The sequence below is a fragment of the Chiloscyllium plagiosum genome, unplaced genomic scaffold (genome assembly GCF_037043375.1).
Source record: "Chiloscyllium plagiosum isolate Xiang-an unplaced genomic scaffold, Cpla_swu_hap1 HiC_scaffold_29, whole genome shotgun sequence".
Taxonomy (NCBI): Eukaryota; Metazoa; Chordata; class Chondrichthyes; order Orectolobiformes; family Hemiscylliidae; genus Chiloscyllium; species Chiloscyllium plagiosum.
This window is the reverse complement of record NW_028270167.1, coordinates 69,426,962-69,454,438: the sequence shown is the minus strand read 5'-3', so window position 1 is coordinate 69,454,438 and position 27,477 is coordinate 69,426,962.

Sequence of the window (27,477 nt, the reverse complement as noted above, 5' to 3'; positions counted from 1 at the left end):
AAGTTTCACAACTTCCTTCCGATAGGAAGGAGACGAGAATTGTACGTAATATTCCAAAACAGCCCTCACCAACTTCCTGTACAGCCACAGCATGACCTTCCAACTCCTGTACTCAATACTCTGACCAATAAAGGAAAGCATATGAACGTCCTCTTCACTATCTTATCTATCTATGACTCTACTTTCAAATAACCTGTACTCCAAGGTCTCTTTGGTCAGCAACACGCCCTAGGACAACACCATTAGGAGTATAACTCCTGCTAAGATTTGCTTTCCCAAAATGCAACACCACACATTTATGTAAATTAAACTCCATCTGCCACTCCTAAGCCCAGTGGCCCATCTGATCCTGTTGCAATCCGAGGTAATCTTCTTTGCTATTCTCTACACCTCCAATTTTGGTGTTATCTGCAAACTTACTAATTATACCTCTTATGCTCACATTCAAATCATTTATATAAATGATGAAAAGCATTGGACCCAGCACCGATCCTTGTGGCACTCTACTGGTCACAGGCCTCCAGTCTGAAAAACAACCCTCCACCACCACCCTCTGCCTTCGACCTTTGAGCTATTTCTTGATCTAAATGGCTAGTTCTCCCTGTATTCCATGAGATCTAACCTTGCTAATCAGTCTCCCATGGGGAACCTGGACGAACGACTTACTGAAGTTCAAATAAATCAAATCCACCACTCTGCTCTCATCAATGATCATTGTTACTTTTGCAAACAATTCAAAGAAGGTTGTGAGACATGACTTTCCACTCACAAAGCCACACTGACTATCCCTACTCAGTCCTTGCCTTTCGAAATACATGTACATCCTGTCCCTCAGGATTCCCTTCAACAACTTGCCCACCACCACTGTCAGGGTCAGTGGTCTATAGTCCCCTGGCTTGTCCTTAACAACTTTCTTAGACATTGGCACCACATTCGCTAACCTCCAGTCTTCTGGCACCACACCGATGACTATCCATTATACAAATATCTCAGTAACAGGCCCAGCAATCCGTTCGCTGGTTTCCCACAGAGTTCTCTATACACCTGATTAGGTTCCGGGGATGTATCCACTTTTATACGTTTCAAGACATCCAGCACATCCTCTTCTGTAATATGAACATTTTTATAGATGTCACCATTTACTTCCCTACATTCTATATCTTCCAGTAAACAGTAAACATTGATGCAAAATACTCATTTAGTATCGCCCCCAACTCCTGCATTCCACACAAAGGCCTCCAAACTGATCTTTGAGGGGCGCTATTCTTTCCCTATTTACCCTTGGATTTTCCTTAATTCTATTTGCCAATGTTATCTCATGTCCTCTTTTTGTCCTCCTGATTTCCCTCTTAAGTATACTCATATTATACTCAACGCATTCAAGAAGAACGGATACTCAAACAATACAGTGCGCAGATTCCTCAAGAACAAACCACGACAAGCAGACCAAATACAGCCAGAAACCCTAACCACCTTACCATACATCAAAGATGTTTAAAAATGACAGCCAGACTACTAAGATCCCTCGGAATCCTAGTAGCATACAAACCCACCAACACTCTCAAACAAAAACTAACAAACTTAAAAGACCCAGTACAACCCATGGACAAAACCAACGTCATCTATAAAATTCCATGCAAGGACTGCCACAAGCACTACATTGGACAAACAGGAAGAAAGTTAGCCACCAGGATACACGAACACCAGCTAGCCTCAGAAAGACACGACCCTCTCTCCCTCGTAGCCCTACACACGAATGAAAAAAACACCACTATTTCGACTGCGACAACACTTTTATCCTGTTACAGGCCAAGCAAAGACATGCCAGAGAATTCCGAGAGGCCTGGCACTTCAACCACAACGCCATAAACAACCACATAGATCTAGATGCCATCTATCAACCCCTCTGAAAATGAACAGGAAATGACATCACTACAAACCCCAGGAACCCCATCCAGGGCAAACATATAAATAGAAAGCAGGAGACAACAGCTTCGCTTCACTTGGAGGTCGCCACTGATGATGTTACCTAGCCAGGTAATGAAACGTCTGGATATCAAACCTACAGCTCAGCGAACAAACCTACACCCTAAACCACAACCTAAGCTACAAACCTTCACAAACCTTGCATATACTCATATTGTCTTTTGTACTCTTCTAAGGGTTCACTCGATCTACCTTGTCTGTATCTGATATATGGTCCCTTCTTTTTCTTAACCAGACCCTCAATTTCTTTAGCCATCCTGCATTCCCTATATCTACCAACCTTTCCTTTTACCGTAACAGGAATATACTGTCTCTGGACTCTCCTTACCTAATTTCTGAATATTTCCCACTTTCCAGCTGCCCTTTTATCTGCGAACATCTGCCTCCAGTCAGCTTTTGAAAATTCTTGCCTAATGTCATCAAAATTAGCCTTACTTCAATTTAGAACTTCAACTTTTAGATTTTGCCCATCAGTTTCCATCACTAATTTAAAACTAATAGAATTGTTGACAAATAGCTGAAGCTCACACACTTCAGTGAGAATTAAATTGATTGATTATATATAAATGTGTCAGAATGATAATTCTGTTGATTATTCAATCGTTTGCTCACTCTGAATATGCAATCAGTCAGAGGTTAACCACTTTGTAAATGATATAGCGACAATGTATGGATTTGACAACTGGCATTCAATATGTAATTGTGATCACCAGAATGATCAGACATTCTCTTTTTGTTATAAAACAAAACGCGCACTCTTTACTTTTGAATCATAAAATGTTGTTGGGTGTTTACATTTTAGTTCCTTCAATATAGAACCAACTTAATTGTTTTCAGGGATGATGCAATTATTGCTCAGTTGAATAATTGTAGTTCATATCTCATCATTGCCCAATTCACAAACATGGCTAACTCCTGATTATTGTTCAGGTCAGTGAAACCACCACGTTGCAATCAGGCATGTGCTACTGGACCTCACAGCTGCCTGTGACACTGAGTGAGATACTGGCCTGCTCCAGAATATGACCAGAAAGATTCCAACCTGGATCAGGACAATCAGGTGGTCGGCGTGGAGGCGGAGACGCATGAAACGTCGATTCTCCTGCTCCTTGGATGCTGCCTAACCTGCTGCGCTTTTCCAGCAACACATTTTTCAGCTCTGATCTCCAGCAGCTGCAGTCCTCACTTTCTCCTCAGGACAAATCATTCAAACATTCCTTCAAGGTAAATCATTTGGATTCCACCTTGGGCAGGAGGAAACTAGCCAACAGGCTATCAGTCATCATTCCTGATGAAGGGCTTTTGCCCGAAACGCCGACTTTCCTGCACCTCGGATGCTGCCTGACCTGCTGTGTTCTTCAAGCACCGCTCTAATCTAGACGCTGGGTTTCCAGCATCTGCAGTCCTTGTTTTTATCTATCAATGTTCTCAGTGTAGTTACAAATACTGTCTAAATTAGATACCAATGTTTGATCAGGAACAAGGTCTTACAAATTCATCTTCAGTCAGAGTATGACCCAGAGAGCATTGTCTGGACATGGAGTGTCAGAATCACATGGTATTGCTTACGGTGCTGACATCTGGTATGTTCCCCATACTTCCTACATCTGCTTCCTGGTCCAGACGCTGTGTGAAAATGTTCACAATTGACAGCTTTCTGCAGCATCTTGTGTCTCACAGTGAATCCTCCGAAATTATATCCAATAAATGTACCTTCACATTCACCAGTGTCAAACTAAAATTGTACATGTCTGTGGATGGTCAGATATTAATACATTGGTCACCAAACAGAATGTATCTGAAGAAAACAGGAGCTAACGACAAACCAAAAATCAGTTTAATAACTAAACTTAGTGGATTTTGTCTGGTCGAGGTAACCACATATATTGTGCTGGCACTCAGCTGATTGTGACCATGCACACCATAACTGGAAGTCTTGGCCTCACGCCCCTTCCAGCTTCCTGACCTCACACACCTCACTCCCTCACACATTCACCAACTGATGAGAATCCACCAGCTGAGAGAAACTTGGAACATGGAACAGTACAGCACATTAAGAGCCCTTCAGCCCTCAATACTTTTATCCTACTCTAAGATCAGACTAACCGACATAACCTTCAATGCACTAGCTTCCATGTGCCTATTGAAGAGTCTTCTTAGTTATCCCGAACGTATCTGACACTACTTCTATCACTGGCGGTGCATTCCAACCCCACCATACTCTGTGTAAAGCAGCTACCTCTGACATCATCCCTAAACCTTCCTCCAATCACCTTAAAATTACGATCCTTGTAGATAGCCATTTCTGCAATGGGAAAAGACTCTGGCTATCCAATCTTTGTCTCTCAACATTTTTACACCTCTATCAAGTCAGCTGTCATTCATCTTCGCTCCAGGGAGAAAAGCCCTAGCTCCCTCAAACTTACTTCCTAAGACATGTCCTCCAGTCCAGGCAGCATCCTGGTAAATCTCATCTACACACTCTCTGCGGCTTCCACATGTTTCCTATACTGATGCTACCAGATCTGAACACAATATTCCAAGTGTGGTTGAACCACAGCTTTATTGACCTTAGCATTAACCTCGTCGCTCTTAAATTCAATTCCCCATAATGAAAGCCAACACGCCATACACCTTCTTAACAACCTTATCAACTTGGGTGACAATTTTGTGGGATCTATGGACATGGACCCCAAGATCCGTCTGTTCCTCTCCATTGCCAAGGATTCTGCCTTTAACCCTGTATTCTGTTTCAAATGCAACCTTCTAAAACAAATCACTTCACACTTTATAAGGTTGAACTTTATCTGCCACTTATTAGCCCAGCGCTGCATCCTGTCAATGTTCTGTTGCAACCTACAACACTATCCACAACTCCATCAATCTGCATGTCTTCGGTAAACTTACTAACCCACTATTCCACTTCCTCATCAAAGTCATTTATAAAAATCACAAACAGCACAGGTCCCAGAGCCGATCCCTGTGGAACACCACTGGCCACTGGCCTCCAGGCTGAATACTTTCCATCTGCTACCATCCTCTGTCTTTTATGGGCCAGGCATTCCCCTATCCAGACAGCCAAATTTCCGTGTCCCATTCCTCCTCAACTTCTGAATGAGCCTACAATGAGGAGCCTAATCAAACGCCTTGCTAAAATTCATGTTCACCACATCTACCGGTCTACCTTCATTAACATGTTTTTTTCACATCTTCAAATAATTCAATAAGGTTTGTGAGGCATGACCTGCTCCTCAAAAAGCCATGCTGACTATCTCTATCAAATTATCATTTTTTTAAGTAATTGTAAATTCTGTCTCTCAGAAGCGACTCCAATACTTTGCCCACCACTGATGTAAGACTGACTGTTTGGTCATTTCCAGGGCTATCCCTATTCCCTTCCCTGAACAAGGGAATAACTTTTGCCACACTCCAATCATCTGGCACCACTCTAGTTGACAGTGAAGACACAATGATCATCACCAAAGGAACACCAATCTCTGCCATCACTTCCTGGAGTAACCTCGTGTATACCATATCTGGCCCAGGGAATGTTTGTACTTCAATCAGTCTGTACTTCCACTCAACTTGACTACCCCCTGTCCAACCAACTGACTGACTGCTTTCCATTTCAGTGCAATATATAGTGCTGCCTTCCTAAGCAAGTATGGTTTCCAACGTCCTTCGAAACACAGAAAAAAAAACAAAAAAAATGCACCAATCCCTTCCTGATAAAGAGCTCATGCTCGAACCATTGAACCTCCTGAACCTCGGATGCTGCCTGATCTGCTGTGCATTTCCAGCACCACACTTTTCGACTCTGATCTCCATCAACTGCTGTTCGCTTTCTCCATTACTGAGGGCTATCCCCTCTACACACTGAGCGGGGAATTAACCATCAGAAACTCATTGTATGTGGAGCTGACTGCTCAGTTCTGGAAATTTGCACTTGATAAATACATTTTTAAAAAAGAAATTACAATTCGACAAATAGTCATTCAGTCCCAGAGTTACAATTTTGGTTCATGGTTTGGGCAGCCTATTAAAAAATAGTGAATTATTGAGGAACTCCGAGATACAGAGTATTCCAGGTGTTATAATCCAGCTTACGTTAATGCTGGGAGCATTCTCAGACAGACTGATGTAATAATGGCATGAATTGACATGTGGAGGTGGAACATTTTTGCCATCACAGTGACGTGTTTGAGGGAGATCAGGACTAACAACTCAATATTCTGCTGTACTGGAACTACAGGCAGGACGGGAGACGGTGTTGAAGAGGAGGTGGTATTGCATTATTAATTAAGGAACAGTTACTGCAGTGAGGAGGGACGATATCTTGGAAGTGTATTCAAATGAGGCTTTATGGGTCGAGGTTAGTGTCAAAACGATGACAAACACACTACTGGGGATATTTTATAGAGCCAGAGGAAGATGGAAATTCAGGGAGCAGACATATAAACAATTCACTGAGGTACGTAAAATCAAATTCACTGAGGTGTGATGGAAAGCAGAGATTTTAAAGCAAGGCTGAAGATATTACAGAGACAGGAACGCAAGGCTGGAGATGTTACAGAGGTAGGAAAGCAAGGGTGGAGATGTTACAGAGAGAGAGGAAAGCAAGGCAGGAGATGTTACCGAGATAGGAATGCAAGGCTGGAGATGTTACAGAGACAGGAAAGCAAGGCTGGAGATGTTACAGAGACAGGAATGCAAGGCTGGAGATGTTACAGAGAGAGAGAAAAGCAAGGCTGGAGATGTTACAGAGGTAGGAAAGCAAGGCCGGAGATGTTACAGAGGTAGGAAAGCAAGTCTGGAGATGTTACAGAGAGAGGAAAGCAAGGCCGGAGATGTTACAGAGAGAGGAAAGCAAGGCCGGAGATGTTACAGAGAGAGGAAAGCAAGGATGGAGATGTTACAGAGAGAGGAAAGCAAGGCTGGAGATGTTACAGAGACAGGAATGCAAGGCTGGAGATGTTACAGAGAGAGGAAAGCAAGGCTGGAGATGTTACAGAGGTAGGAACGCAAGGCTGGAGATGTTACAGAGAGAGGAAAGCAAGGCTGGAGATGTCACAGAGATAGGAAAGCAATGCTGGAGATTTTACAGAGAGAGAGCAAAGCAAGGCTGGAGATATTACAAATAGAGAGGAAAGCAAGGCTGGAGATGTTACCGAGAGAGGAAAGCAAGGCTGGAGCTGTTAGAGATAGGAAAGCAAGGCTGGAGATGTTACAGATAGAGAGGAAAGCAAGGCTGGAGATGTCAGAGAGAGAGAGAAAAGCACGGCTGGAGATGTTACAGAGAGAAAGAAAAGCAAGGCTGGAGATATTACATATAGAGAGGAAAGCAAGGCTGGAGATGTTACCGAGAGAGGAAAGCAAGGCTGGAGCTGTTAGAGATAGGAAAGCAAGGCTGGAGATGTTACAGATAGAGAGGAAAGCAAGGCTGGAGATGTCAGAGAGAGAGAGAAAAGCACGGCTGGAGATGTTACAGAGAGAAAGAAAAGCAAGACTGGAGATATTAAAGAGAGAGGAAAGCAAGGCTGGAGATGTTACAGAGAGAGGAAAGCAAGGCTGGAGATGACACAAAGAGAGGAAGCAAGGCTGGAGATGTTACAGAGAGAAAGGAAAGCAAGGCTGGAGATGTTACAGAGAGAAAGGAAAGCAAGGCTGGAGATGTTACAGATAGAGAGGAAAGCAAGGCTGGAGATGTTACAGATAGAGAGGAAAGCAAGGCTGGAGATGTTACACAGAGAGAGGAAAGCAAGGCTGGAGATGTTACACAGAGAGAGAAAAGCAAGGCTGGAGATGTCAGAGAGAGAGAGAGAAAAGCAACGCTGGAGATATTACAGAGATGGGAAAGCAAGGCTGGAGATGTGACAGAGAGAAAGGAAAGCAAGGCTGGAGATGTTACAGAGAGAGAGGATAGCAAGGCTGGAGATGTTACAGAGAGGGGAAAGCAAGGCTGGAGATGTTACAGAGAGAGGAAAGCAAGGCTGGAGATGTTACAGAGAGGGGAAAGCAAGGCTGGAGATATTAAAGAGAGAGAAAAGCAAGGCTGGAGATGTTACAGAGAGAGGAAAGCAAGGCTGGAGATATCAAAGAGAGGGAGAAAAGCAAGGCTGGAGATGACGCAAAGAGAGGAAAGCAAGGCTGGAGATGTTTCAGAAAGAGAGGAGAGCAATGCTGGAGATGTTACAGAAATAGGAAAGCAAGGCTGGAGATGTTGCAGAGAGAAAGGAAAGCAAGGCTGGAGATGTTACAGAGAGATAGGAAAGCAAGGCTGGAGATGTTACAGATAGAGAGGAAAGCAAGGCTGGAGATGTTGCAGAGAGAAAGGAAAGCAAGGCTGGAGATGTTACAGAGATAGAAAAGCAAGGCTGGAGATGTTACAGATAGAGAGGAAAGAAAGTCTGGAGATGTTACACAGAGAGAGGAAAGCAAGGCTGGAGATGTCACAGAGAGACAGAAAAGCAAGGCTGGAGATGTTACACAGAGAGAGGAAAGCAAGGCTGGAGATGTCAGAGAGAGAGAAAAGCAAGGCTGGAGATGTGACAGAGAGAGGAAAGCAAGGCTGGAGATGACACAAAGTGAGGAAAGCAAGGCTGGAGATGTTAGAGAGAGAGAGAGGAAAGCAAGGCTGGAGATGTTAAAGAGAGAAAGGAAAGCAAGGCTGGAGATGTTACAGAGAGAGAGGAGAGCAAGGCTGGAGATGTTAGAGAGAGAGAGGAAAGCAAGGCCGGAGATGTTACAGAGAGAGAGGAGAGCAATGCTGGAGATGTTACAGAAATAGGAAAACAAGGCTGGAGATGTTGCAGATACAGGAAAGCAAGGTTGGAGATGTTACAGAGATAGAGTGACCTGTGCATGCTGGACTTGGTTAGCGAGATATTTTTAAATTCATTTACAGAATATGGGGAAAGATGAAGCAGCTGAAGATTAGAGAGATAGGGACGGGTGTAGGGGCTGGCCGAATTTACAGCGATAGATGGTACTAGAGTAAGAGATAAAGATTGTAGTGATACAGAGGGTTACTGAGATACAAATGAATGTTGCAACTGGAGCAGATGACAGGGAAAGAAACAGAAATATACGTAGATAGTCTAAAAACGGAATTATGCAATGTCTTTATAGAGAAAATATTGTAGAAATCTGTGGAATAGACAAGGCACTTGGAGGAACTGAAGGAGTGAGACCTTGGACTGTCAAATCACAAGAGTCATAGAGTGAGTGTCATACAGCACAGAAAAGGCCCTTCGATTGATAGTGACAAAAACCCTGGAAATCCCTCCTTCCTAACATCTGGGGGCTAGGGCTAAATGTGGGAGAGGCGTCCTACAGACTCCTCAAACAGCAATGTGTCATAACGAAACCTCATTGTGTCAGATCAAACACTGACACGGAAACCTCCTGCTGACTCCCTTCCCTCAGCTGATGGATCAGTGTCCCTCTGATGGAAGCCGAGAGTGACAAAGCTTGAGAAGGTATACTGGGTGGGCCATTTCAGAACCACATCCCAGAGGGGCTCAGCAGCAGCATTGCTCATCAAGACGGTCGGGTCCAAAAGGACATAGCTGCAAGACAGGGACTGCCCGGAGTGGGCAGGGAACGACTGAGAGGGACCAAACTACCGGCTGCAGGCACATTGATCGATGGCCGTATTGGGAAAGGTGACTACCACACACAGTATTTCTATAGACAAAGTCCCGATTTTACATTGTGAATTTTGTGAGTGTGAGAGTGTGACTGAGTAGTGAGTGGGTGACAAAGAGAGAGAGAGTGAGATAGTGAGAGAGAGAGTGAGTGAGACAGTGAGAGTCAGAGTGAGAGAGTGAGAGTGAGAGAGTGAGTGAGAGTGTCAGTGTGATTGTGTTTGTGACTGTGAGAGTGAGTGTGAGAGTGAGAATGACAGTGAGAGTGAGAGTGAGAGTGAGAGTGTGAGTGTGTGTGAGAGTGTGTATACACATGAGCACACATGTGAGAGATACTATCAACATGTTCAACGGAACAAACTTCAAAGAGATCTGGAACTCAGCACTGGCGTGCGTGAGGTGATTCGGGACATTACCAACAGCAGCAGAATTGTACTCCTGCACAACTTTTACTGTCACTGCCTGGCCTGTGCTCCACAATACCCTGACCATCAGGCCAGGGGATAAACCCTTGTTCAATGAAGTACACAGGATGGCCGGTCAAGAGCAGCACTAGATACACCTCACAATGATGTGGCATTATCAAACAGGACCACTTACTCACCAAATAGCATAAACAGCCAGTGACAGACAGATCTAACTAACAAATCAGACCTAATTTCTGCAATCCTGTCACATGCAATCAGCATGAATTGCGTGGTCAATTAAACAACTCACTGGAAGAGTAGGATCCACAAATATCACCTTCCTCAACTATGGAAGGGCCCAGCACAACAATGGAAAAGCTAAGGATGAAACATTCACAACAATGTTCAGACCGAAGTGTCAATGGGATGATCTATTTTAGTCTTCTCCAGATTGGAGTCTTCAGCTAATTTGATTCACTGCGTGTGGTAAATCCAAACGGCTGGAGGGATGGGATAATGCAATTGATGGGGGCTCTGATAACATTCCATTCAAACTGTTCCTGCAGGGATATTGCACCGGGACCTACCTGAAAATGTGGGAAACTATCCGGGTGTGCCCTGTACTCACACAGACAAAACATCAGACACTCAATGACTGCCCCATTGCTCTAATCCCTATCATTAATAAAGTGATGGAAGATGTCACTCACAGTGGGATCAAGCAGCACTTCCTCAGCACCAACCTGCTCACTGAAGCTCAGTTTGGGCTCTCATACCTTGTGCTCATTGAAGCCTTGGTTTAACAATGTACAACAAGAAAAACACACTGCTGAATTCTAGAGATGAGGCGACAGGGACTGCACTTAACATCATCATAACTGCATTTGATCAAGTGTCGTATCCAGGATTGACGGCAAAACTGGAGCAAATAGGAATCGTCTGCACTGGCTGAAGTGATACCTGGTACAAAGGAAGGTGGCTGGGGTTGGTGGGGAGCAGCCATCTCAGCTCCAGTTCTCCAGGGGAGGGGTTTCTGGGTAAGCCTGCAGATCAGAAATTGAAGAGTAAGCCACCATACTCCTACAGGATGATAGGGGTGCTCTCTTGTTAGACAGAGACGACTGGTGGCAATTTAACTGGACAGTCATCATGCATCAAGTCAGGGAGAGGTTGTGGAGAACAGTCCATTAGTCACCCCAGTCAGTACAGGAATTGAACCCGTATTGTTGGCATTAATAACTAACCGTCCAACCGATTGAGCTAACCAAGTCCTCACTCAGCTTCTTGGGATAAATATTGTAACATTAATCCGTTCAGATATGTTGTCAGAAACCTCTGGAGCAGGTCGAACTCGAAGCCAGCTTCCTAGTTCAGAGAGAGGGGCAGCATCAGTGAGCTCTCAGAGTGCTCTCTGCCCTAAGCCTAATCATAAATGACCATCCCTAAGCTCTAAAATCACAAGTGGAGATGCTTGCTAATGATTGGACAATGTTCAACACTATTTGTGATTTACTCAGGTACTGAAGCAATCCTTATCCAAATGCAACAAGGACCTGGAAAAAAGCGGGTTTGTGCTTAACAGTGACAAGTACCATTTCCATTACACATGTGCCAGACAACGATTACCTCTAACAATAGAAAATTGCACCATATTCTCGAACGTTCAATGCCACCACCATCACTGAACTCCCACCTAGCAATATCCCGGGGATTACCGTTAACCAGAACTGGACTGACCGTATAATTTCATTACCCATTCCTGTGAAGGGCTAATGTTAAAACGTCGAGTTTCCTGTACCTCAGTGCTGCCTGATCTGTTGTGCTTTTCCAGCGTTACACTTTGACGCATATAAATTAGTCGACTACAATAATATGCCAGGGGCTAGGAATCCTGCAGAAGTAACTTACCTCATGATTTCCAAAAGCCTGTCACCCATCTAGAAGACACATACTGAATATGTGTGTGATGAAATACCCACCGTTTGCCTGTGTTAGTGCAGCTTCACCTCTCATCCACTGACACTCAATAGCAGCAATACCTGCCATCTACACGGTGCTCTGCAGAAATTTACCAAGGCTCCTTACAACGTACCTTTGAAGCCCGACCATCAACAAGGACAAAGGAAACAGATACATGGGACCCCCACCATGTTCACGTTCCGATCCCAGCCATCCACCATCCTGATTTAGGAAGTATATTGCTGTTCCTTCAGTGCCACTGTTTCAAAGACCCTCGCTAATGCACATCTACAGCATATGAACTGCAACGGGTCAATGTGACAGCTCAACACCACCTTCTCAAGGGCAAAGCGAAACAGGCAAGAAATACCGTCCCAATCATATTCCATGAAGAAATTAAAATGAAAAATATTGTCCAAACATGCCAAATGCTGGACCCTGACTATTGGACTTTGTGAGCTCAGGCTGGTTGGGTTTAGGCAGTATCTTGCTTGTTCTGAACAGCTGAAGGGATATATTGTTTGAAATAATCTGTCAGTCTTTCAGACGCATGGCCTACATACCGAGCATTACACATACACTGACATTCACATCTCACATTACTAAGCTCTAAGATAGGCAGAAGCAATTGAAAATATATCCATATCTGACTGTAACATGTTTAGACACACAGTGATATTGTTGCCACGAAAATGATTATGAATGGATATTAGCAGGGAGAAAGTGAGGACTGCAGATGCTGCAGATCAGAGTCAAAGAGTGTGGTTCTGGAAAAGCACAGCCATTCAGGCAGCATCTGAGGAACAGGAGGGTCAACTATTAGTTCACAAAGGAAAATAATTGCATATTTTCAAAGTCCTTGCACTTAATAATAATTTGGTCTTGGGTGTGGTAATGCATCTCAACATTTCAATGCTCCTTACCGTGAGTTGGGCACTGTTTTCATCATATCGTTGTTATAAAAGTGAACGGAATAAATGGGTGGATTTTGGGCTTTTTGGACAATCTAAAAGTTGGTATTATGAAAGGCTATCATACCTTCAGTAAAGAGACTTTGCAGTTAACTGTTAAAACAACGCTGTAAACATTTACACAGACATTTCCAGCTCAAGTTACACATAAGATTGTTGGGCTGGGATCATACTGGCCATCAATGGAGCTGCACAATTCTGTTTGGATATTGGATATTATAACACTGGATATGTTTTATGAGGGATTCAATGTATGATGCCATGTGCTGCAGGAGCCCATCACCTTTATAACACCTTCATTCAGGATCGGGTCCAAGGTGCAGAATTACAGAGTTTAGGGGCTATATCAGAAGAGATATACTTGCAAGACATGGTTGTTCACAGGTCATTGTTACAAATGTTGAACTGGGTCGAGACCAGCGCCATGTGCTAGTCCATTCACCAGTTTTCCCCACTCACATCTCCCTGCTGTTCAGGTATGTTCCTAACCAATCCATTGTGAGGGATTATGTCAGTAACTGCCCAGCTCCAGTTTGGAAGCTCTCTGGACAGATTTTGGAGATGGCCAGTGTTTTGGAGGTCATGGTGAGGCCCAGTAACACTGTGTCTGAATTCAGGCTTTTTCTGAAAGTCTTTTTCAACAGCTTTGCTGCCTGCAAGACGGTGTGTTCACTGATCTGAACATGAATCAGCTGTTTACTACAGTCACTGAATTGTGTAATAGTTAGGGGTGCGCTCTGGTAATTCAATTATTGTTCACTTAAATTGTTTTCAACTGAAAAATAATGATGTTTGGTTTCTTTTAAATATGTAAGAAAAATGATGTTAACTCTTCATTATACAAAAAGGAAAAGTGACCTGTTGTATATTTCCCAAGGACTAATCAAGCAACAGTCAGATATTGTCTGTAAAGCAGGATTCTGTGAACAGGACTATATCCCAGGCAACATCACCACCCTCTCTGGTGGGGTCTGCCTCACTGGCAGCACATAGCCAGGCTGAGGGGGCAGCTCCTTGGTATATAGTCAGTATAGTGCTCGGTATTGATGCTGGATCCTGTGGCTGCAAGACTGCTCTGTGGCTGGTTATGGGGGAATCAATAAAAAGGAAACCTATAATTGACCACATCATCACCGATCTGCCTGCTGCAGGTACACCACTCCATTTCATACATCGGTAAGAATGGTCACTGCACAGTCCTTATGGGGAGCAAGGGCTTTCTTTACATTTTGCAGACCCACCTCACCATGATATGTAGCCCCCTGGGCAGTGAATGGCACAGTCTTTAAATAGATTGAGAAACTAATAATGATGCATCCATGAAGTGTAGAGGGCCATCGGCAGGAGCAGAATCATATTCTGCACAACTCATACAGTCTGCAACCACACAGCCCAACATAACCCCCACTGTACAGTAACCATCACGGCCCGACATACTTTTTTTTATTTCAAAAATATACTTTATTCATAAAATAATTTGATGGTCTGTACAATTGGTCATGCCATACATATGTAAACATGTACATACAGAGATCAAAACTTATCATTTTTATACAGGCCTGTACATTTTTTGATCATATGCCCATATAATTAGCTGAGGCGTCAGCAGAGCCCAAATGACTGCATGGGCCCCCTGTTCTTCTTTAGGCAGGCAGACTTTACACAGTGGTCTTTCCCCACCGCGCCTTGGCGGCAGCTGCCCCAAGCTTCAGCGCGTCCCTCAACACATAGTCCTGGACCATGGAATGTGCCAGTCTGCAACACTCAGTCGGGGTCAACTCCTTCAGCTGGAAGATCAGCAGGTTTCGGACCACCCAGAGAGCGTCCTTCACCGAGTTGATGATCCTCCAGGCACAGTTGATGTTCGTCTCGGTGTGCGTCCCGGGGAACAGACCGTAGAGCACGGAGTCCCGCGTCACGGCGCTGCTCGGGACGAACCTCGACAAACACCACTGCATTCCTCTCCAGACTTCCTCTGCATAGGCACATTCCAGAAGGAGATGTGTGACAGTCTCGTCCCCCCCGCAGCCACTTCGAGGGCAGCGTGCGGTGCTGCAGAGAGTCCGGGCGTGCATAAAGGATCTCACAGGCAGAGCCCTTCTCACCACCAGCCAAGCCATGTCTTGGAGTAACCATCACGGCCCGACATACCTCCCACTGTACAGTAACCATCATGGCCTGACATACCCCCCACTGTACAGTAACCGTCACGGTATGACACATCTCCTACTGTAGAGTAACCATCACGGTCCAACATGCCTCCTTCTCTATGGTGACCATCAAGAGCGGCATGGTGGTTCAGTCATTAGCTCTGCTACCTCACAGCCCCACGGACCTAGGGTGAATGTGTGGAGTTTTCACGTTCCCCCCCGTGTCTTCGTGGGTTTCCTCCCAAAGGCAAAAGATGTGTCGGTCAGGTGAATTGGCCATGCTAAATTGCCCATAGTGTTAGGTGCTTTAGTCAGAGGGAAATGGGTGTGGGTGGGTTACTCTTCGGAAGGTTGCTGTGGACTGGTTGGGCCGCTGGTCCTGTTTCCGCACTGTAGGGAATCTAATCTACTCTCCAAGGGTCAAGTCGAGAATATGATGGAATAATCAATTATCTGAATGAGTGCAGCTCCAACAGTACTCTAGTATGCACTTACTTGCAACAGACAACACAGTTGTGTGGGGAAGATCCTGTCTCACAAACTTGATTGATTATTTTGAGGAAGTGAGAAAATTGATTGATGAGGGCATGGATGCTAGCCGTTTGGACCTTAGCATGGCCTTTGATAAGGTTCCTTATGGCAGGCTCATACAGAAGGTGAAGTGAAATGGGATCAGCGGTCAGTTAGTAAGGTGCATAGAGAACTGCTTGGTCACAGAAGACAGAGTAGTGGTGGAACAGTGTTTGTGTGACTGGAGATCTGTAAATAGATGGTGGAGTTGCAGCTTGTGAGGATGATTGCCAGAGAATACAGCAGGACATAGGTCAGCTGCAGACTTGGACAGACAAAACACAGATGTAACTTTATTTGGACAACTGTGACGTGATGCGTTTTAGAATGTGTAATGGAGGAGAGAAGTGGATGGAAAAACTAGTGGCCGCATCAACATCCAAAGAGATCTAGGTGTATAGCTCCACAGTTCCCTGAAAGTGGCAACACGGGTGGATAGGGTGATCAAGAAGACTGACGGCAAACTTGCAGACAGGCATCGGAGCATGCAGTATGAAAATTAGCAGGCCATATTGAAGCTGTAGAGAAAATTAGTTTGTGCACATTGGAATATTCTGTTGAGTACTGTTTGCCACACGAAGTGGAAGTGTTGGCGAGGATATGGAAAAGGTTTACCAGAGTGTTGTCTGGTTTGGAGGGTATTAGCCAGAAGGAGAAATTGAACACTCATGGTTTGTTTGCACCTGGGCATCATTGACTATGGGGCTACCTGATAGATATTTACAAAACTGTCAGAGGCATAGATAGAAGGACAGTTAGAGGCTTTTTCCCAGAGGAGAAATATCAATTACTAGGGGGAACCATAGGTTTTAGTTAAAATGGAGAAAGTTCAAGAGACATGATTGTTAAGTTTTTTTTTGCTTTTTCAGACAGAATGTGCAAGTGACTGGGATGCACTGATAGAGGGGAAGGAGCTAATATAGCAAGAATTAAGAGGTATCTTGGCACAGAGAAGAGAAAGCACTGAAAAGAATGAAATAGAATGTGTAGAAGCAAAAACTTTCATTTGAACATTCGAAGGGCATCATGTGTCAGTGTGGGCTTGCTGGGCGGGACGGCCTGTTCCTGTGCTGGACTGTTCTTTAAGTCAAGATTTGAGTACAGCAGTGACGAGGTGCTGACTGAATGATGACTGATGATCAACAGCCACATTATTGTAGATCTCTCCTCATCAATTTTCACTTCATATCCTCCCTCCCACTGTGGGGAAGCTCAATATGGAGAATTTGACATGAATGCCAGAGTTGGTAACTGGTGACTCCATTTTGCACCTTGCTCCTGCGGCCTTCTCTCTTGGACACCAACCTCTCGGGTGACAATGCACGAACAGAAACTACATGTACTCCACACCCACCAATGCTGGCATCTGTCACATGCCAGCCTCACCATGTATTCCCAGCACATCTCCGACCCACTGACAGTACACTTCTGTACTTCAATGCTGCAGCTCGGGGTGCACTGACAACTCTAATTGTATGGACACTGCTCAGGGATACACACACAACTCATGGAATGTCCCTCTGGGCTGCTCACTGTGTGCTTGTACATACTCAATACTAGTGCAAGGACACTGTGCTCAGGGATACACACCCAGATCATGGTCTGTCCTGCTGGGCTGCTCACTCCATGTATGTACACACTCAATGCTGCCGCAAGGACACTGTTCTCAGGGACATACACTCAGCTCATGGACTGCCCCGCTGGTGTGCTCACTCCGAGTTTGTACACTCACTTTGAGCAGACTTGAATACTTACAGAATTATTGCCTTGCCTTATTGCCTTGCCTTACCCTGCCTTCAGCAGTGTTTCCCCTCAGCCAGAGCTACCAGACTCATCCGCCTGCTGTACTGTCTTGGTATTTAGCACAGACACAAACACAGGATGCTTGATATCATTGTCCACAGTCAGTCACGGTGCCCAGTACAGTCAGTCAACGGGAGGTTCAAGTCCCAATCTGGGAGCTTGGACACGGTCAGTCAGCTTATCGTGGTTGTTAGGGTCAGGATCCCTCCCCTGTGAGGGGGTGAGGAGCTGAATGTTGGGAAACGCCTATCTCTCTTGGCTCTTTCTCTCCTATTGTGGGATGGTTCCTTCTGGAATGTAAAAATTAGCATGAGATCTTAAGGAAGATGGAAAAGGTTGGTGCAGCTGTCAGTGCTGGTACAGCTGGTGGGTAAGCTGGTGAGGTGTCCTGAATGAGTGATTAAGCAGCACAGACACCAGGCAGAGTTGGGTAGGGGGCAGTGATGAGATTGGAGAGACTGACAGAAGGTGCTGCATTCAGTGACAGTGGGAGAACATGAGCCTTGGTGGGAGGTGGGTGCAGTAACAGAGATAGAGTGAGGGCAAGGTCACAAAGTGCAGATGGTGGCACTTCCCCTGGTGGAGTGGGGAAGGTCACTGACCTTCTTCCTACTCTGCTGGGCATTCACCCAGAAGGCTGGCACCTCACTGACCCGGGGTCAGCCTCATACCAAGCTGGCATAGTCTGGTGTCATAGCTTTCCCTGCCAGTCCTGGAGGAAGATAATGTCCCTCTCCTACACCATGTCATTCACCAGAACCTCAGGGGCTTGTCCACAAAGTGAAGCCCCGGTTTTACCCCTCTGCCATGTCCAGGGCAGTTTCAGATTGACAATCTAAGAGTGTAATGTCATTTTACAAATGGCACCTGGAACAGGCACCTGCATTCTGGGATACCCAGAGAGTGGGCAGCTGTTATGATGAAGGGGAAAAATCATTGCGTTAGTATCAGATGAGAAGACAACCACGTGGGCAGGGAGGGTAGTTAATGAGGCAGATTGGGGATGGTATCATGAGAAAATGCACTTCACTTTGTGGAGAGAAACCCCCTCCTTAAAACCTGACTAAAATGAGACTTGACCACATCATAAGTTGGTTTCGGCCTCTGTCTGTCTGAATCAAAATAGGGATGCAGTGTGAAATATTGGGAGCAACAAACTTGGAACGGATTCTAGATTAGTGGTGCAGGAAATGCACAGCAGTTCAGGCAGCATCCGAGGAGCAGTAAAATCGACGTTTCGGGCAAAAGCCTTTCATCAGGAATACAGGCACAGCGCCTGAAGGTTGGATAGATAAATGACAGGAGGGTGCGGTGTGGAGAAAGTAGCATAGAGTACAATAGGTGAGTGGGGGAGGGGATGACGGTGACAGGTCAGGGAGGAGGAGTGGATAGGTGGAAAAGAAGATAGGCAGGTAGGACAAGTGCTGAGTCGGAAGTTTGGAAATAGGGTGAGGTGGGGGAAGGGGAAATGAGTATTTCTTTTCCACCTAACCACTCCATCCTCCTCCCCGACCTATCACCTTCATCCCTACCCCCATTCACATATTGTACTCAATGTTACTTTCTCCCCACGCCGCCCTCCTCTCATTTATCTCTCCACCCTTCAGGCATTCTGCCTGTATTCCTGATGAAGGGGTTTGCCCAAAACGTTGATTTTACTGTTCCTCGAATGCTACCTGAACTGCTGTGCTTTTCCAGCATCACTAATCCAGAATCTTGTTTCCAGCATCTGCAGTCATCTTTTTTACCTAAACTTGGAGCGGTGAGTTATAAAGGAGATTCAAATCCTTAAAAAGGGGTAACACAATGTGCCAGACTTTTAAAAGGAGCCGGGGAAAATCCCCTGCGTTATAGTTACCTACATTATCCAATCCTCCCTGGATGCAGGGATGATGCCAGAGACCTGGAGAATGGCTAACCCTGCAGCTTTGTTTAATGTAGAGCAAGGGACTGACTGAATAGGTCGAGGCTGGAATTCTGAGACAGTGGATAAACGGTCACTAAGGAAGTCCCAAGGACTCCAGGACAATCGATCTGGAGTTGTTCAAGAAAGATCGTGTGTAATTGATCTGACTGTGTCGGTTTGAGGCATTAACTTGTAACTGCATGTGACTGACTTGGATTTGATGAGAGATCCCATGGCAGGCTGTTTAAAAACAGAAACTATAGGATCCGGGTGAATGGAGCAAACAATTCAGAAGAAGTGCAAGGCAAGGCATTTGGGGACATCCACAATAGAGAGGAATGTACAATAAATGAGAGCATAGTCTGTGTGGGCAGATAAATGAAGGTAGCTGGAAACACCAATAATCTCATTAATGTAGCAAATGGCACCATTTCCTCTATCAGCCAAAGTGCAGAAAGCTTCCAGCAGGAAGCTTCTGCTGGAACTGTATAAATAATGAGCTCAGTCACAGCTTGGGGACTGTGTGCAGTTCTGGTCACCCATCACATGGAAAGCTGGAATTCGACTGGAGAGGGGAGAGAGGAGATTCTTCACCCTGTGACAGTGGAAGTGCAGTTATGAGGAAAGATTGGAATGGAGGATGCTGAGAGGAGATTTGATTGGAGTGCATATATTGTCAGGAGCCTGGGTAGAGAGTGAGTGAACACCTTGTTCCTGTTGGAGAGCTCAGTTACCGGTGGCGAATATTTAATATAATTGGTTGAAGTATTAGAGAAGTGGTGAGGAAAGTTATTATTTCACCCAGAGTATGGTCGGGATCTGGGAGGCACACATGGAAGCCGAGTAGAGGCAGAAACTCTCAAACCATTTTAAAAAGGTGCCGGGATCTGCACCCGAAGACCAATAGTGTCCGGGGAGACAGAACTAGGGCTTTACAAAACATTACATCTTGACCAGTGCAGACAGTGGACAGAGTCATCCCCTCTATACTGTTGTTTTCTGAAGTTTTCAAAAGGTTACCAATATCTGATGGGATCAATATCTCATAGGACACAGGCATGAGGGATGAGGGCAGAGAGGAGCAGTATGTAAATGATTAGCATCACAATAATACTGATCCCATCCTTTATACACAATGCTACTTCACCGTGTTGGTATATTAATCCTTCCCGTCGAAATGGGGAAAACCTTTAATTATCCAGTTCCCAATCATGGTCACACTGCAGCCCCATCTCCATAATCCCAGCTCCATCTGATTTGGTTCACAGAATTTAAAGCTAGCCTTTCACTGGCCTCGTTGAAAAGTTCCCAGCTTCATTCTTGCTCCATTGAAGGCTGCTCTCAGTCAACTAATGTTTCTCACTCTCAATTATTGCATAGCATTCTCTATCATCATCCTGAATGTTACAATAAAATGATCGCTGACCCACAAAACGTTCCCCTACTGACAATGGATCCACTTACCCCACGTCTTCCCCAAGGACCAGGTCCAACAATACATGCTCTCTTGGGCTGGACACATACTCCTGCAGTGAGCTCTCCTCCATATAATCCAGGAACAGTCGCCCCTCAGGACGCTGCACCACCAGTAACCCAGTTAATATCTGAATAAATTAAGTTTCTCATTATAACTAATCTGTAATATGGTCATCGCTCTCAAATGACTCTGCATATTTATTCTCTCCATCCTTTCCAATGGTTGCTGGCTCACAGACTGTACCTCACAGTGTAATTATACACTTTTTGTTCTGTAGCTCCAGCCAAATTCATTCTGTCCTTGGACGGATCCTCTTTCTCTTGGACTCCTTAACTAATGCTAATCTAAACCAATACTTCTACCTTCATCCTTTCCCTTCCCTTCTATCATTTTGGATATTTTATACCCAGCAATATTTAACATCCCGTCCTGCCATTCACTGAGCCAGTTCTCAGTGATCAGTACATCAGATTTCCACAATCTGCGTCTGTAACTCCGCACACTCCCAGTATTCAGGTCCATGCAGAGGACCTCAGATTAAGGCTTTCTTTCTCACTCCGTCTTCCACTGTTAATCATGTTGTTGTAAATTAGTACCAACTGTATCTCCCATTATTTTGAGAATCCTGGTACTCTACTATTACTATTTCTACCTTTACTATTTCTTTTTGGATTCTAAGCACACAGCAAGTTATTTTCAATCCCTCCCAAAAAAACCCCGTAAGAAATTCAGTCCCAGCTCTGTCACGTTAGCTCTCCCGGCTTGTACAGTTGCTGTCTTCCCCAGAACCAGTTCCAATGTCCCAGGAATCTGAAGCCCTTCCTGCTGCACCATCGTTCCAGACACACTGTCATCTACCTAAAACTCTAAGTCCTGTTCTCACTTGGACACGGCACTGGGAGAATTCCAGGGACTGCTACATTTGTGGACCGGCTTGCTAACCATCCACCGAGCTCCCTAAATTCTGATTCCCAGACCACTTCACCCTTCCTATCCAGGTCATTCCTACCAACATGGGCATGATCTTTTTCTGCTCACTGTCCCCCAGATGAATGTCCTGCTGACACAGTGACATTCCTAACCCCACTATCCTGGAATGACAGACACGCTGACATCTTCTTCACTTCCCTGTCTCTCCTGTGACTATTGCCCCTCCTTCCTTCTCCCTCCCCTCCTGTACAATCAGGCTGCTTGTGGGGGAACAGACATGGCTCTGACTGCCCTCCCATGAGCAGCCAGCACCTTCATCAGCTTCCAAACTGGAAATTGAATTGGGAGGGAAACACCAGGTTATGCTTGTATTCCCTGACTGTTTCTCTCCGATTGCCTAGACCCCAGACCCTTCCTTCTTCCAGGCCGTCATATCTGCAGGGTGATCTGTTCGGTGTGTGTGCTTTCCACTTAATCTCAGCATCACAGATGTCCCATAGTGTCTCTAGCCACTGTCTGAGCTCCATGACCCAGTGTGCATCTAAGACACGAGTAGGGGCTATGACTTCCCAATTAACAGAACACATTTTCCATCTGACAAACATGTCCTAAAATGCATTTTGTCTCGAGTTACTTCATTAATTACTTAGAATGAAGTTAACATCCAGGAAATAACAATATGCTTAAATCCCTTATTCAACTGTGGCTTACTGAAGGGAATTTATTATATTGGCTCACAATTTTACTTCTCCCTCTTATTTCTGTGTTCAACCCTTATTTCAGAAGTTGAAAAAAATTTGCTAACTTATAGCAATTAACTGACAGTCGTTTATGACAGCGAATTTATCAGCCAATGAACTTACTGCATTTTCTGTGATGGCTCTTGCAGGCAGGTCCCAGCAGCAGAAAGTTATCTCTGTGACTCCCAGGGACGTGTAATCCTCCAGCTCCCATTGCACTCTGCTCCTTCACAGGGTCACTGTCTCTGTGATATCCAGGTATGACTAGGCCTCGTTCCTCAGTGCTGATTTATATCCTCTCACTTTGGTGCTTCTGTAACTCCCAGGCGTGAGTGAACCTTATGTTCCTGCTTCAAGTTACTCCCTCACATGGTCACTCCCTCTGTGACTCGGTGCTGATTTCGAGCCTCTGCTCTGCTGTTTCTCCAACTCCAAGTCCCAGTCGGCCTCGATCCTCGCTGCTGATTAATATTTTCCCGCTCTGTGCTGCTCTCTCTCAGGGTCTCTCTCTTTGTGACTTCCAGGTAATGGTAGGCCTCAAGCCTCAGCTGAGATGTATAACACCCCATTACACACTGGTCCCTCACAGGATCGCCGCTGTGCCTGGAAGAAAGTGGAAAAGAGAAGGATTAGACAGAGCAGAGGGTGTTAAAGTGATTGAGGGAGCTGTTGGGGATGGAACAGGTTATCTGGAGAGGTCGGCAGACCTGCAGTGTCTAAAGCAGGTTACCGGAAGATACAGGGAGGGTTGTAGGCACTGAGGGAAGCAAAATAAGTAGAGAGATGGCGGCTTGTTGGTGATGGAGCCTTGTAGATTCTAAAGGGATTTTTGTGAGCTGCTTACTGAGATGTGAAGACTTCAACAAATTCAAATTGACAGCCAGGGAGTGTTGTGTGGCACTGGAGACTGTTGGATGTTAAAGAGTTAGAAGACTGGGGGAGTTACAGATGTTTGAAGCACTCGTGGTGTTCAAAGACCCTCAGAACATAAGGCAGTACAGAGAATGGGAGCATTCTAAATAGTGGGATTGCAGCGGCTGGAAGAGCTAAGATGGATGAGGAGGATGAAAAGTACCAATGCAGCACAACCAGCCGCTGCAATTCACAGAGATTTAAGGAAGGGAACGTGTGCTGTCATTGAATACAGTTATATGGAGAGTTACAGATAGTGAGGGGTTAACAATTTAGAAAGGATGAGGTTATAGGTGATCAGAAGTTTAAACAAGAATAAAGAAATTTGAGAGATCACTAGCACAGATGGCAATGGAAGTGGTGAGACATTCTGATGAACAATAAGGGTTGTCGGCAGAGGAGGATGTCACATATACAGGAAGAGCTGCATTGGCTGTATGCAGTTATAGATGTGAGGAGTGATGTAGCGCCTGCTGGAGGGGACACAGATAACAACAGTTCCAACGACTGGTGCAGTGGTTCAGGAAGGCAGCTCACACCACCTTCTCAGGGACAACTCCAAATCAACAATACATCCAGCAATGCTCATGACCACAAGTGAATAAATAAATAAATAAAGTATCTACAAAAAGCACTGAGGTCACTCAGGAAGGTCCCTTCAGCAGCACTTCACAAACCCGGATAAACTATTCCCTGGAAGGACAGGAGCTCCAGGTGCACGGTAACATCAGCATTTCCAAGGTGCCCTACAAACCACGCTCCATCCTCCCAGCACTGTGTCTGTCCCTACACCTAAAGGATTGCAGTGGGTGAGGAAGGCAGCTCCCCACCACCTTCTCCTGGGAATTACAAATGGAAAGATAATGATGGCCAAGCAAGTGATGGCCACATCCCATCAATGTATTTGTACAAGGGAAACTCATCGACTGTTCATCGCCCCTTTGCTTCCTCCACACAACCCACATTCCCATCTCGTTCTGTGTCAGTAACAAACATGGAAGCAGTAGATTTTTTTCCATCCATCAAATGCATCGAATCTCTTTGTGCATAGTTGGGGGTCAAGCACTAATCCATTTATTCCCACTTAGTTTTCTGTTAAAGAATTCCCAATCCATGCCAGTACACTCCCTCCAATCCCACATTTGCCAATTTTGCTTGTCCACATCGTCAGTGGGACCTTGTTGAAAGGTTTCTGTCAACCCCGACAAACCATTCCTCCCTTATATCTACTCTGCTTATTCACAGCCAGACAGGAAAGCAAACCCAGCAGGGTTTGTGAAATGAAATTTCAGTTTCAGAACAACATGCTTGGCATGGGTAGAGGATTGGCTGATTAGCAGAAGACAGAGTAGGTGTAAAGGGGTCGTTTTCACGATGGGAACTGGTGACGAGGGGAACTCCGCAGAGGTCAGTGTTGGGACCACGCTGTTCATGTTACACATTGACAGTCTGGACAAAGGATGTGAAGGGGTACAAGAACTAGTTTTACAAGAAAGAGCCCACAATGAAATGTTTGTCATATGAGAAGCAGGTGAAGTCTCTGAGTCTGTACTTGATGAATTTTCAGAGGGTGCGGTGGCAGGATCTCACTCAAACTTACAGAATACTGAGGGGCCTAGATGGAGTGGACGGGGGTGGGGAGATCTTTTCACTGCTGGAGAGACCAGGGCTCAAGAGCACGGCTTCAGAGGGAAGGAACAACCCTTTAGAATGGAGATCTGGGGGAATTTATTCAACCAGAGGGTGATGAATCTGTGGAACGGTTCCTACCGTAGGGAGGGTAAGAGATGAGGGTGACATTTACTAGATAGGGTACAAGAGCTGGAGAAGGTTATGGAGATGATTAGATGGATGGAGATACTAGAGGAGCTTACATTGACAGGGTGAGTGATAGTGACGGGAGACTGTTACACAGATAGTGAGTCTTGCAGGAACTGGATTGGGAAAGTCACAGGCATTGGATTGGGTTCTACAGATCGGGACCTGTTGGATTACACAGATAGGGTGGATTGTGGGGTCTCCACATGTTGAGAGGTTTTCAGGAAGAGGTTACACCGATAAGGAGGGATGTTGGAGCTGTCGTAATTTACAGAGTTTGGGATGTTTGGAGCTGTTCAATTGTTAGAGGGATATTTTTAGGGTCATTAATATGGAATGCAGATGGAGAGTTTAGATTTTATTAGATTCCCTACAATATGGAAATGGCACTTCGGCCCATCACGTCCACACCAACTCTCCAAAGAGTAATCCACCCAGACCCACTTCCCTCTGAATGATGCACCTAACGCTCGGTCAGTTTAGAATGGCCAATTTATCTGACCTGCACATCTTTGGACTGTGGGAGGAAACCCATGAAGACACGGAGACAATGAGCCAACTCCATACAGTCAGTCAACCGAGGCTGGAATTGAACCTGCATCTCTGGCGCTGTGAGGCAGCAGTGCTCACCAATGAACCACCCCAAACTGCAGAGCTACACAAAGAGAGAGTATTTGTGGGGCAGGGAGGAGCACACAGAGATGCGAAGTGTTGTTGCAGCTGGAAAAGGGTCTGGAGGTGTTTACACAGATAAGGGGTCCAGTCAGGATGGGAGATGGTTACAGAGGTCATGTGGTGCTATAGGCCAGGAGGCAGGAATGTGATCTGGCCTGCAGAAGGTTACAGTGAGATCATGTTCTCTTGGGGCTTGGGGAAAGTACACAGGTGGGTATTTTGGTCCAGGCTGGAGGATTTTACAGAGACAGGGTGGACTGTAGTTATTGCGGAAAACTACAGAAATAGAGATCATTGTATGAAGTGCAGGATGAGGTTACTGAGATTGGGCACGTTTCCAAGTTTGGAGCAAATTATACATAGGGAGCGTCGTCAGCATTGGAGTAGGTTTCAAATAAATTATGGGAGGAGTGGAGGTTACAGAAATTGGAACTTTTCTGGGAATTACAAGCATTCAAGACACTGGCACAGATGCGTTGGCCCAAAAAGTATGTCTCCTTGCCGTATGACTCTATCAAACGACAAGAGACAGTGTGACAGGGGAAATATAGAACAGAAAGACCCCAGGTTTCAATACCACCTTCTTAAGGGAGGCCTGCTTTCCCCTCTGTTGTCCTGATCCTCACGAAGACAGCACAGGCCTGGATTGATAACTGTCAACTTCCTATATTGATATAGGAAGGCTCAGTACAGCAGTGATGAAAGTGAACAAGAGAGTGTGGATTGAGTCTGGGCCCATCATGCTCTATATTCACCCTTCAACACTATATCTGTGTCATGTCTTCCGGACTAAACTTCGATCCCTTAAATTCGCTCTGCTCTGTTCACTGTGAGTGATCTTCCCTCGCTGCAGGATTTATTGAAGAAACCAGATCTCCCTGCCCTCTGGCTGACCAATTGCGTTCAATGAGATGATGAATGAAACACCCAGCAATTGGGAGGTTTATTGAGTCAGGAACATCCTGAGTACCTGCAGGAGACAGAGAAATAGACAGAATGGGAAATTAGACTGATGCAGTGAAAGTTGCACAGGGAGAATGGCGCTGAGTACCACAGAGATCTGGAATATCCCAGTCTCCATCCCTGGCCTGTGCTGCTGCGTCTCTCTGGAGTGGAGAGTTCTGTTGGCTCAGGATCTGGAGTAACTACAAAAGCTGCAGTCACTGGCAGCAATTAGACTCTCACAGTGACAGATACCACATGGAGAGAGACTGAGAGAGAGAGTGTTACTCTCACTAGACTGTTCATCCAGAATATAATGCCAGTGGTAGGGATACCCATCTGAATGTTCAATATCCTTTCAGGAACGAAATCTGCGATAGGCAGCTGGTCTGACCTACATATGACTTCAGACCCACAGCAATGGAGTTGACTCTAAACTGCCTTCTCTAATAGTCTCACAAGGCACTCGGCTCAATGGCAGCTCGAGGGTGGGCATGGAATGTTGGCCAGCCTGAAACAGCAACATCCCATGGAGTGAATTAAAAACAACATCGCTGGGACCAGTGTCCTGGCAAATTATGTCGG